At 37.8% G+C, this 13,976-nt stretch overlaps 1 long non-coding RNA gene across 8 annotated transcripts in view; it reads right to left on the reverse strand.

Annotated features, from left to right (window-relative positions):
* Window positions 1-270: 270 nt before the first annotated feature.
* The window catches only part of LOC128943147 (uncharacterized), a 66,219-nt gene continuing 52,513 nt past the window's right edge, over window positions 271-13,976 (reverse strand). For 7 of the 8 annotated variants that reach the window (XR_008483673.1, XR_008483676.1, XR_008483675.1 and 4 more), the window contains 3 exons: window positions 6,895-6,953; window positions 2,030-2,387; window positions 271-293 (listed from right to left, as the gene is read on the reverse strand). This is a non-coding gene — a long non-coding RNA (uncharacterized LOC128943147). The remainder of the gene's footprint in view (window positions 294-2,029; window positions 2,388-6,894; window positions 6,954-13,976) is intronic. The other variant, XR_008483677.1, reaches the window with a different exon arrangement.

A 13,976-nucleotide genomic window follows, 5' to 3' on the forward strand; every position in this document is an offset into this window, starting at 1 on the left:
ATTTAAAGAAACACAAACCCATGTCTGAATTGAACTTAAAAGAAACAGGCTTCTCAAGAGTCTTTGGAAAATTTCATACTCTCTACACAGACTTGGGAAATGCTATGAGTAAGCAGATTTAAGCAAACAATACTATTTGGTAGACATGTATGTTAACACCTTTCACGTCTCCACTGACCTGTTCTGCACGTCCATCTGAAACTGTTCTGTCTTACCACACATTGGCATATCATCACCAATATCAATATTTAGCACATACTTTAGCACATATTTCATTCACTGCTCCAAGATCACTGAAAAATAGTTAAACAGAGCCATGGAAATAATGAATTGCTGAGTTATGGTTGAGAATGAAAATAAAGAAAAAGTGGTCAGTAAATATAACCTACAATAATTTTTGTCTTGCCAACAACTTATTAAACACTCACATACAAAATAGTTGTAAACTATTTCCTTAGGAACATTACTGGGGGTAAATCAGGGCTGATTCAGAAGGAACTCTCCATTTGTGTGCTTTAAATAACAACATGCTATTCGTATACATAAAAAACATCCATCCTCTATATCCATAGACATGCAATATACACCTTAAGAATAAAAATATCAACTATCTTTTCATCCAGAAAGTTGCATTTGCAAATAATAAGTGATTCTACAGCACAGGTGTCCCTCACTCTCTCATCATACTTTAAGTCCTTCACCCACTTCCACTAGGACTTTATCCCAAAATAACTCCCCAGTTTGACAGAAACACAAAACATCTTCCCCATCACTCACAAGAGTTTCTTGTAAGAAGAGAGAGTGGGGAGGAGAAGAATTAGCTCATGGTCCACTCTCCTGTCCATCCCACTGCTCCTTGGGCAGCCCAATACCCCACCACCCCACAGGGACCACTGCTCCCTTTCCTCCCTCCACCTGGACCCTTCCTACCTTTTCTCCCTAAAACCTTTTATTTTTCTCTCTTATTATAAGACTTTTCCCAAGCATTATTACTATTATTGTCTGAGTTTTACAGCTGGCACATCATCCCCTGCTGCACTAAATCAACACTTGTGAAAGCAGCAGCCTTGGAGTGACTGAGCAGAGCTGCTGCTTGCAGAAGTGTCAATTTGGTGCAGCAGGGGATGGGGTCGCAGCTGCCAGAGAAGAGAGGCCCTATTTTATGCCTCAAAATGATAAAAATGTCAGAGGGGAGGGAAATCTGTACAAAATATAAAAAGGATGTAGAACAAAGAAATGAAAGAAGAGGGGGAAAGGGTTCAAAAGAATGAAGGAAGAGGAAAATGACACTGTACAATAGAACAAAATCACTGGTGAATAAGATACAGGATTTTTGTAAGTAGGCACTTTCAAGTTAAAAACAAGTCATATGCATAACATAAAATATAAACCTGATGATGTTACCCTTCTGCTTTGGGGGGGGGGGGGGGGGGGGGGGATCTCTGGCTCATTAAACTGAAATTATTGTCTTAACTACATCTGTGATAGGTTAGGAAATGCTTCCAAGCACAAATACTGGGCATAAAAAGATTATTGCACAGAGAGCTTGATTTTAAGTGGAAATTTAAAGTAGAAGACTGAAAATCCTGCATTCAGAAATTTCAATCAGCAAAAGTGAACAGAAATTCCATGTTCTGGAGTAAACTTGGGCATCTCTGATCTATCACTGTTTAGAGGCTCCCATTTGAAAGTAGTTACCTATTATTTTGTATGCTTAAAGGAAAATAAACCAAAAGAAAGTGTAGATCCAAAAGAAGTCCCAATTTTTCCTTTACACACTTATTTATAAGTGAATCTAATGCATATTTCAAATACCATTATCACTAATGGTTTGCTTTTAAGGATTTCCTTTGTTTCTTCTAACCTTTCTTTGGGAGCTGCCACTTTACTCTCTATTAATTTTCCAGTGTGTACTTGCAGTAAGGAAAAATAATTGGGCTACACAGCTTAAACACTTTGCCCTGTTAAGAAAAATAAAAAAAGCAAGTAAGGACACTATTTATCTATTTCCCCAGAAAAGTGAATCCACCTTCCCTGCACTGCTGCTGTGATTTGACAGACCATGGCATCCCAGGTAGAGTGGAGAGGATCCCTGAAAAACCAGTGCTCTGCTGCAGAATTGTCTCATTCAAGGCTCACAGCCTCTCAGCTGCACGTTATCATTTGCAGAATTTTTTGCATCCATGAATATTGAAAGTTGCTGCTGGGTCAGTCCTTGGCACAGAGAAGGCCTGGAAGAGCAGAGGTCCCATCTTGCCTCAGCAGTTTATTGAGAACCCCAACCAGCTCAGCTTAGTTGAAATGCTGTGCTCAGAAATCCATCCTGCTCCCTTTTGAGGCAATAGCAAATCTCCCTTTAGTCTCCAAAATTTGCCCCTGTAGGTCACCTTACGTTAAAAAAAAAAAAAAAAAACCACCACAGATACATGAAAGGAATGAAGAGTGTTCTTTCTGTAACTGGTCTTGGAATATAACATTAGCCATTTTTCAAAGACTTTTTGGAAGGAGCATATTTACAGGACAGATTTCAAATGTGGTCTCAAAACTCAAACACTTTATCACAAGAATTCATTACTCCCCTTTTGTCCACTTCATTTTGCAAAGTAAATTGTACAGCCCTTCAGCTCCTATCACTATTCTGTTGCCCATCTGGCAGTCATCACTCTTTATTGATACTTATGTTTGACTTCATGCTCATAAATCTTGAAAAGATACAACCATTCCTTTCTTCACAATTTGTCAAATTTAAACACAAATATTAAAAAGGGCCCCAAAACCCTCCAGCTTCCAACTACATCAATATTGAAGCCAATATTCAACAATGACTACTAGGTTAGGTATGTGGCATTGTTTTTCTCTAGTGATTAGACTAACAATACAAATAGCACACTAATTATTAAATTAAAACCTCCTCTCTTCAGTTGATAGAGCCGTTAGGTGTTAAAAAAGCCACATTTGGGTTCTAGCAAGATTAACACTGTCATCTATGGTACATTTTATCAACATATTGATCTATCAGTCCAATTGTACAGCATTCTTCAGGCTTGTTCTAACCTTATCCAAAAAGACCTCACAGATAAAGCACAGCTGTTAAATGAGTTACAGCTCAGCCTATATAAAACATGATATGCAAAAATAAGAGCAAAAGATGCATGATAGGCAGGTCATCAACTCAAATACTGCTCTAAACCTACTCCTTGCAGCAATACGAATGTAATTGTAAATTTCTTCATGAACAAATTTAAAGGTAGAACAGTGACATTAAGCAAATTAATAATTATCAAACAGATCTGTGCCCTTTTCATTTACCTTCTTCAGCTGGTAGGTGTTCATTCAGTTCATTGTGTACATCAAATTACAAGAATGCCTCAGACCATCTTCAGAAAGTGTTTGCACAGTATGAACAGTGGGATTACCAAAGACAGAGAGCTATTCTCCTGCCAAATTCCTGTCTTTTACAAGATCTACAGTGTTTCCATGCTTCCTGCAGTAAGAACTCCTCAGTTACTCCTCAGCCTTAAATGTTCTTCCCAGTTATTAAAAAAAAAAAAGGAGGGGGAAGGGAGAAAGAAACATTTTATTTTGATCTTTACATAAATCACCTATTTAATGTAAACACATATAGAGTGTAAAGCCCAAGTTCTGTAAAAATGGGCCTAATTTTCTACTGTCATTAATTCTTTCTCCTTGTTTTCCTTCCCTTAAACTATAGACAAAATACCATTGCCAATGCAGCAGCAAGAGTCAATTCAACTATTCCTGGTCCCCTAGGCTTGAAGTTTTGTTCTAGAGCTGCTCTCGCACTGTATCACTCTAAATTAACAGACAAGAAATTTTCATAGTGCTGAAAATGAACCATGGTTAAAACAAGGACTCAAAAACTTCAGTAATCCCTGCTTTGGATGGTGTGCAATAATAACTGCTCTGTCAAAACCTCCTGTCCTGTAAATAGTGTTTGGTCCCTGGCTTACATAGGTGACAAACATCAGTTTCACTTATCATGACAAACAACAGCTGCTAGTCATGGTGTTTATGGCACACTGATGTCATACTGGTGGGCACAGCTTAACACAATCCAAACAGAGCAGAAGAAAACCTCATTCTGGGCTTTGGGCAAAATCAGTGTGTCCTGCTAATAGAATAGATCAAGACAATACAGCTGAGGTAATAATATGCTGTGTGACAGCAGTTCCCACAGCTGCTAATGCTGCCATGGCAGAACTTATGGCCTGCCTTCTACAAGTCTTTATTCACACAAAAAACCAGTAGCAAGAAGCCTACAAGTAAATTTTCCTCTATTACAAAAACTAAATAAATACATTCAAAAAATATTTATAAATCCAAATGTTTGTAACACTGGTTGAATTTCAAAAGTTCTTGAAGTAACTGATTTTTTAAAAGTCAGAATTTATAGCCTTAAGGACTGAAATGAGCAGGTACTATAAATAGCCTAAAATTGGATACATATAGCCAAGAGTACTGTATTCACAGTTACAGGACTATCACAGTGCATTTCCACACTTGGGATTTAACTTCTAAGGACTGACATGGCTTACTGGGAGGGCAGTAAGACTTTGGAGGACACCTAGAGACAGGGATGCTGGGCAGAGGACACCAGCAAAGGACCACCTGAAGCTGTGTCCATCCCACAGCCCCTTCCTGCCCATCCCATCGCCATACTGCTCTCTGCTCCCAGACCCATCAGCACAGCTGCTCTCCAGAGCAGGACAGGGTCTGACCTGCCTTTAAACCAAAACCAGAGAGGTTTTATCAGCTCCTGCTCCCAGCCCAAACCCATGGCAGGGCACAGCCAGCTGCAATGGCCTCAGATGCTGTTTGGTTCCCATACACACTACTAGGTTCTCTCTAAAATGCTCTCAAGCACGAGGGGGAAAAACATTACCATCAATTAATTCTTAGCATAATGACGGATTGTGGAAGTGGAGCAAATATTTATTTTCTGACAGGTGTGTTGCTGTGGAAACAGCAGCAGACGCCGTGTGCTCCGAGGGCCGTGCGGAGGCTCAGATGCCCCGTGCCCCGGGATAGGAGCTGCCACAGCCTGCCGGGCAGGACAGCAGCACCAACGCCCAAAAACCACTGCAATTTACGCTCGAGCAGCCCTGACCTACTTTGTAAGTAGCAAGTTATCCGATTAATTTGCTCGAAATAGCAGATCATTCTGTGTGAAGTGATGAAAAACAAAATCCATCATTTCCACTGCAGGAGAACAACCAAAATGAGACAACTGCACGCCTGTCACTGCGGCTGCAGTTTCTTCTCTGGGGTAACAAACAGATGACCTGCCGGTCTCTGGTTACACGTGTGAGACGAGAACTGAAGCCAGCCCCTCTCTGCAAGCTGAGGGAGAGGCTGAGGTGCTGCCCAAGGCACCCCACCCTGCAGCTGGCAGCACCAAGCTGAGCACCCTCACCCATGCACAGCCCCGCAGGAGTCCCCTCACCGAGGGCATCTACAGCAACATTTGGTGACTTGCAACAGGGAAGTTCAGCCGCATTTTGGTTACTAGTCAGCCTACAAGTGGTTTTCTCCTCAAAGCTTATTTGTCCTTCTAAAGGACATATGCATAGACTTGCAAAAAGCAAACAAGAAAATGTAATTAATACTAACGCTATGACTTTTTTGTTTTGCTCTTAATAAATCGCTCCTTGATCTTTTATGCATGATTAATTTTTTTTTTTTGCCTCCATAAATGCAATTAATTTTGTTTTGAGGTTTATATTACGTCTGTATTAAACACAGCGCATACATACATGAGCATGTTCAACTAGTATTCAGATGGAGGCATAGGAGAATTCCTCTAAAAAAATATCAATATTTCAGTCCAATTATAACAGAAACCAAATCTTCAAACATTGGAGTACAATGTAGCTACCCTAGAGAATAGATATTTGGTTTTCTGACCAGCAGTAAGTTTGTAATTGAACAGCTGCAGAAAAGAGAGGAAACAAACATACAGCACATTAGTTTTCAAGCCTAATCTTCACAGAAATTTTTTACTGTATTGTGCTTTCGATCACAACATGATAAACAGAGTTCCTCCCTTCGTTCTCTGTTCTTCTGCAAAACAAATTAGAGTGGTCTATAGAAGCTTAACCTATTGTATTGCATAATCCCTCACTCACAGAAGCAAATTAGGCAGAGTAGCTCAAGAACTGAATCTATTCACGACTCTAAGGAGTGTCAGATTCCAAGCAGTAATTAATTTACAATCCCTTTTCAAAAAATTTTTACTATATTTAGCTTAAAACTGGTAACTTTTCTTGTAACTTTTGGTTGGTTTGGATTTTTTAAGTGCCCCTGTCATTGTTAGCATTGCAAACAAGGTATCAATCAAAAGGACAAGGCAAAATTTTAATCATACTTATTTTAAAAGTGCAAAGACTGTTTCTAGATTTTCAGAGAGAATGGAGGAATGCATAATAAAATACGAATTTAATTCATATATGTGTATCTGCACCTATTTATATTGATATAATCTACTGCTGAAGTCATAAATGTTTAAATCCATCGACTGCATTTGTTCATTTCCCATTTTCAGGAAAAAAAGAAAAACAAGGTTCTTTACCACAGTACAAAGAAAAATGCTCTAATACCAAAAGATCCAATTAAAATAATAGGGCCATTTGTTTCAGTAGGATTTCACACATACTAGAGAAATGCTAACCCTTGGGAGAATGTTCTCAGCTCATTTAACAATATATGTTTCCTCTGATATGAAAACTTTAGCTTTTGCATTATAACATCATTGCTAACAAGGCACACGTATATATCTCATAAGTAGATGGAAACACAAATGTGGGAGGAATTATAATAGTTCTTTATCCATACTGCACTCCTCTCAGGATTGACTTGCATCTGTTGTTTACTCACCTGGGTAGCTTTTTCCTCTCCACACATTTAAAACACACACTCAGAAAAGGCTTGGTTCTCTGAAAGACAAGAAGATGGTAAGTAAAAAAACTATGAAGGGAATCAAAGGAAGAATTTGTATCCCGGTTCCAGGGCTACCAAAACATTTCAGAAGGCAGCTGGCATACAGATTTTTCCACCAGCTAAAAGAACACCAATCTGCCTGCTCGCAGAGCACAGTGTATTTGGGGACACCTTGGGCAGGGGCTGGGCAGGGCTGCACAGGTGCCAGTAGCTCCTGGGCCTCTGTCAGCAGCCAGGGACAGCAGCAAACCTGAAATCTGCAACCCAGGAGGTGAAGCTCTTACCCAGGCAGTCTTAATGGCAGTGAAATAGAAAAGCTAAAATGACTTAATGGTCATTAGAAGTTTACTTCCCATTTTTGTGTACCTGAAAGAAAACTCTGATTGAAGATGAGCTTTTTATTTTTTAACTGGTTTTATGAATCAGTTAAAGATAGTCAGGACTAGTATCTGATGTCACTGAACAATTTCTAACACCTGGATATTTTAACATTGCAATAAATTCACATTCCAAATTTTCCTGTTTATACCAGCATTAAATTTTCTCCATCTGTAAGAGAAAGTTCAAATTTGACCAGTGAAGCCATTAATGAGGGAAGATTTATTTTTGTAGATCATTTTCCACTATCAGCACACAAATATTCCTACCTAACCACGAGGACAAATGTAAAACCTAGATCTGAAACATCAAATCCCTAAAAGAATTTAGGCAATAATCTCAAATTATAGATACAGTCCTACAGTCAAAATGTCAAAATTATGTCCAACCAATTCAGGATTGAAACATGAATGATGCAATTAGGAATTTCATAAAGCCTACATAAGGGACAGCTCTCTAGGAAAAAGCTGGTCTCCAAGTACTTTTTTTTCTGCAATACAGTACTTGTAAGTCTAGAGCTAAAACTTGCACATGCCTTGTATATTTGATTGACTCCATAAGGTTTTCATCTAAATTCAAAATATAACTGTGTTTAGATATATTTGAACATTTTATTGCATTTAGTTATGAGAGATGAATTTTTCCTGAGAGAACCTAGGGCACATAACATTGTGAGATCATTCCAAACAAGTTAATTCTGAAATGGGCTTGAATCAATAACACAAAACAGGCGGTAAAGCCAATTTTTACGGTAGTCATGGTTTCATAAAATAATATCAAGACAGTCAGATTGTAAGCTCCCTGCATCTCAAATATAATTTGCTACCAACTCTAAGCACAAAGAGGAAATAGATAGGTGGAAGACATAGATAAAAACAAATGATAGATAGATGAAACAAAAGGAACTGGAGGTAAAGAAAGAACGCAGAGTAGTTGCCATTCAACACAGCGTGAAAAAAAGCCAAACAAGTGCAGCATGTAAGTAATTCAAGGGAAATAGAATGCTTTTCTTTCATTTAGGCTTTAAATTGTTATGAAAAGCCTCTTTTTCACTCTATCTGTAAGACATAGGCAGACAGGGAATGAATATATAAATATGTCACTGCAATACGTGGCTTTTAATGAAAATGGATTTTTAATGATCCCAAAAGCTACATTTCTCTCTGACTTGCTCCATTTCCAGACTATCAGCATGAAGTATGCACAGCAAATGCACTGGTTTTGCATGTCCTTCACTAAATCCCAGGACAGCCAAGCGTCCAAGGGCTGTACAAACCAGAGCTGCCATTATGCAGAGCAGATACAGAGAAGCGGCACGTCCTTCAGTGCTTTCATTGAACTTTCAGAGCTCCGTGACACCGCTGTGCCTTCTCCCACAGCAGACCCCAGTGTGGGTTACCTTGCACTCCATATGCATAAATAAAGGATGATGCATGGCAATGCGCCTTGCTGTTGTTCTCTGCCTCAAGGACACTTGTTCGAAGTGTGCCATTCCTCCCACTCCCCCACGCAGGCTCATTGTGTTCAAGTGCTCCATGTAAAACTCTGAACACATGAATACGAGAGGATTTAGTTCACAAATGAAGAGAAGTCACAAGGAGGAGAGAGGCTGATGCAATCCATAGCCTTCTTGTTATCTGAACACAGTGAATTCTTTTTTCCAATGTCAAAGTTACCCTTTCAGTCAGTAATAAACAAAAAACACACTGAATAATGTGCAAAAAAATGTACCAGCTAGTATAAATATCATTTTTCTTGTTTTTTCATGTAGACAATTTTTTTTGTTTTAGATTTTAGTATCATCATAGAATAAAGGAACATTTTCCTTACTTTATCACCATCCATGAAGTTTTATCTACAAATATTTCTTGTAAGGCAGGTCCATAGGTTAGGAAACTCTAATATAGTTGTCATAAAACCAAGACAGCATTTAAAAGGGGCTTGGACTCCTGTATTCACTTCATGTCCAATACTTCAAGGTAAGCTTTGTGAAACCTATGTTACTTGGACAAAAAACATCTCCATATTTATTTCCTGTGTTATCATTTTTGCTTCTTTGAAATAATAGAAGACAGAAGGAATCAAAAAATAGAAGACTGATGAAAAAGATAATGACTGAGAGGTGCCACAAAATTGGTTAACAAATGCTCCTATCCATTAATGAGTCAGAGGGCACAGCCTTATGAAGGGCCCCACAGAATCACAGAATCAACAGTTTACATCACCTAACAAACAGACAACAAAAAAAGGCCCCCATAATCCCCATTTTCTGGGCACTTTCAAATTCATCCATTTTTCCATTTTGTCTGCTCTTCTGACTCAGAGTGCCTTCCAATTAATATTTATCAAATGTCTCTCCCTTATTCATTTAAATCAGTTCAAAAACTGCACCTGTTTCATGAGACCTATGTGTGCTTCTGACAGCTGATATTTGAGAAAAAACAAAGATAACTTAAAAATCCTAACTAACTACATTAAAATGTAATCAAGAAAGAGAGTACTAAGATTAGCTCTGCCAGCACAAGACATCAGCAAGGCACGTGGGGGTACCCAAGGATACAGGTGGATAAATATGTGGTGCACAGCCTGGGAAGGACCCCACACATCTCATGCCATCAAATGGGGCTGAAATTCAGCAACAGCACACAACAGTTACTGAGTGCCCTGGAGACACCATATTCACCTCTTTCCTCTAGAAAATAAGGTGAAAAAATCCTTGCAAGAGTGCCACAAAACAAAACAACAACAAAATCAAGCTGCATACTCAAAGCCAGGGTTCATTTTAAACAATATAGCGTGGGAAGAAATTAGAAAACAAGAAACAGCCACTGTGAACAACAGCCAGAGGAGGCTATCAAAGCCAAGGCACAGACAGCTACAGTCATTTGCCAATGTACAGATTCACTCCAAGGTCCACTTAAAGCTATCACTACTTCTACAGAGCACAGGCAAGGAACCAGATTTGCCCTGAAAGGCTATACAGGACTCTTTTACATACACTTTTGCTAATACACAACAAAGTACTATATACAGCACTTTTGTGCTTCATTTTAGCAGTTCTCTTGCATTATCTAGATGAGAGACAATTGCACAATGACAGGTAAATCTTGTTAGAAAGCATCCTAAATTACAGGGAAGATCTTGCCTCTAAAATACACAGAAAAGATCACAAGTCTATGTTGTGCATGCTGAGGCATTCTGCCTGGGATTCTTTAAAGGTAATTTGGTGAGGAAGAGGCTTGCAGCTTTTTGGGGCAGTTTCCTTCAGTACTGCCAAATTTCAAATTACTTTTCTTTTCCTGACAGCTGTTAAGGAACTGGAGTTACTGGAGCAGATTACCAGCCATAGGACTGTCTTCTATGGCAGTCAGCACGGTCCCAAGCCCACAGGATGGAGGATGAGTTTGGTGGATGTGTCCAGCTGCTGGTCCAAACCCAGGGACTGTGACGTGACCCTGAATGTTTGGGGTTTGTGCACATTTCTGCATTATTTCAGAGATCCCTCCATTCCAGAGTACCCTTAACAAGGTCTAGGTCACTTCTGTACCACAGCTCATACAAATTAACTTCTTACATATTTCTGTCAAGCTAATGGACAAAATTCAAAGAATGTACAACCTTAAAGACATTTTAATGTGTTATTTTCCACTGCCTTATTTAAATGGGATCATTTTTTTAAAGCAACGTCTTATATCCTTAAGTCATATTTGTTAATTCCATATTAAAATGCACCCCCTTTCTCACTAATAGAGTGTTTTAAATTATGCTCACACATTTTTAAATTCCTACTCACTATTAATCAAAGCCATAATTCTCATAAACTTAAGCACAGGTTTCATTCCAAATGCAGACAGTTCCCATATTCTAGATGTTTTACACGTATTTCAGAGAATGCAAGTTAAACAATATTTAATCAGTCTAAGATTAAAGTTTATTTCCACTGACTTGAACTACTTTTGAATGTGAAAGACCCAACAGTTATCTCAGTGGTGACTAGCTCAGTCTTTTTGCAGTCTCAGATATGCTACTGACATCCACGTGCCCAAATGTAAAGGAATGCCAGCAATTTCAAATGAAATCAGGTTTATTAGTTAGATGTTACTACCAGTGTTAATGCAGCTCTTCAATGGCCAAACTCATTTTGAAAAATCTCCTTTTTAAGAAGCATTTTCAAAATGCTTCTTATTCCCCTGTTGCTGAGAAAACTTGGCTGTGTCTATAAACTCTCTTATTAAATGTTTTCAGAGCTAAGCAAGGTAGCAAAAAGAAAACTCTTCCTCCTACCTTTCATCTATAATTGACTTTGAAATTATGCAAATACATTGGCTGTACATTTGGGCATTTTTGAAAAAGAATATTTCGACAATAACATGAATTAAAGTTTTTTTGCAATCTTTAAAACACTGCTCTCATAAATATATGTAAAAACAGTCTCATTTAAGTCCTGGAAAGATGCAGTGCAACCTGCCTGAATAGCACTTTTAGGGAAATACAGATGAGGTTCTGCATTTCCAGTTGCAATCAGACAGAAAGCTTCATAATCATAATTCAAAGAATCCTTACTAGTTCTTGCAGGTTTCTTAATACTTTGTTAAGAGGTTAACACAGTAGAAGTTAGATGCATAAATAAGATATTTTTGTTACAATCTAACAAAATCACAACTGTAACCATAATTCATTTTTTTTAATAATCTTAGTTCTCCAAGACTTCTGATCCTAATGGGGCAATCATGCATCACTGCTGTGTTCCAACAGAACTATCAGGCTCTGTGCTGTGCTAGTGTAATTGCAATCTAATGGTTTACACTATCATAATGGTACTAAATATTTTACTAAACAAAGTACAATATCTAAAAAGTTATTTGAATTGTTCCAGCTTTAAGATTGTACATCAAAGAAAGAACAGTTCCTTTCTTTTTGAATTGAGAACAACAAAGATGTCAAAACTAGCTTCTTGTTTCTCCTAATAAAGTGCTAAAAACATAACATTAGAAGCAGAGTTTTAAAATTAGAGCAAAAAATTACTTCATATAAAATGAAAAATATTAAAATATTTTTAGGCATTTGGATGCTCTGCTTCAGCAGTGTGGCACAGCTTAGCAAAGAGACACTCTATTCAGAGTCTATGTGGGATTTTTAAATCAGAATTTCTGATTATTTACTTTAACAAAACCTTTAATAAGAATCCCACTCTGTGCAAGTGTAGCAAATCATAAACTAAGCACGAGGTACCACACTGATGGTGCAGCTGTGCTCAGTGAGAGCAGCAGAGCCCAGCAGAGCCCCCTCCCCAGGCTGCGCCCGACAGGAGCAGGGTGACCTGCCAGCACCTCAGCACATTCCGACTCACAAAATAACTCCAGGAGCCGAGTCAGACTAATTCTGTAAGGAGGGACAATCAAACAGGCAAGGATTTGTCAATCCTGCCATTAACACACTGGAGTAGCCCCAGTTGCACCCTGCAACGTGCTGCTTTACTGCCTTGGACAAAGCCAAAAATATCTATAACTCCAAAAGGGGCACTGAAGTTAGTACTAAAAGTGCTCAAAGCTTCTAAGATTGCCTCCAGGACTCCTGATATTGATTTTTAAAGATCTACTTTGCCTAAAGCTAATTTACTCTTAATTCAATTCACTATTTTTATTTAAAAAACCCTTATTTTTTTTTACTTCCAGCTAAAGTATTCATTTACAGTGTTTTTCAAACACTGTTTTCTTGGAAAATATTTTCTTTTTCCCAAAAATCAGGACTTTTTTCAGAAAAGGTTTTTTGAATTTGGACTAGGACACCAGGGGTTTTTTTTTCAAAATTTTGTTTACTACTAGTATTTTCTACAACACTGGTCTGCTTAAAAAAAAAAAAGAGCAAAAACATGTTTGTACTATCTAGAGAACATTTTGTACAGCTCATAACTCCATGTTTTAGGAACTGTCAAGATCTAGACCACTTTGTACCTAGAGAATAAATTAGTTCTTTTAAAACAGAATAAAATAAAACTTGTCTTTTATCTGGCACAGGAACTTTTTCAAAAACGTGAAATATAGTGAATTCAGTAATTTGTCAGTAAATAATCTTTGAGCATGTACCAAGGTACTAATACCAAGAACTAATTATTTCCCATCCTGTAAGTGAGCAGCTGTAACTTTCTAACATTGATGATGCATTCTCTTTCTAGCCATGATCTGCTCAAGTGTAGAGGCACCTCTCCAGCAAGCACTCCTAAAGGACTCAATATCTGCACTATGTTTAAAAAACAAAAAAACAACCAAAAAAAAAAAATTTAAAGAAATAAAAAAAAACCCAACAACAACAACCCAGGCATTTGTTAAGGAAAAATGCTACTTACTTAAACCAAACTGCTCCAGTAAAATTATCCAATTTTGCCAAAAAGCATTGAAAATGCACTTTGGGCTTTTATTTCTCATTTAAATTAGGAAATATTTCAAAAAAATACAGATAACAAAAAAACCCAAGTAGAAAATCTGTTTCTTAAAGATCTTTAAGATTTATTGATACAGTATATACACTTAACTTATTACTCTTAGATAACTACCTAACACAATATTCTACTTACACAGAGAGGTTTAATTTTAATTTACAGTTTAATTGTCCTACTTAAAGTAAGCCTGTCACCTGTGTCA

Source organism: Melozone crissalis, unplaced genomic scaffold, assembly GCF_028551555.1.
Source record: "Melozone crissalis strain CALT ecotype California unplaced genomic scaffold, PUWL_Pcris_2 ptg000045l_1, whole genome shotgun sequence".
NCBI classification, from domain to species: domain Eukaryota; kingdom Metazoa; phylum Chordata; class Aves; order Passeriformes; family Passerellidae; genus Melozone; species Melozone crissalis.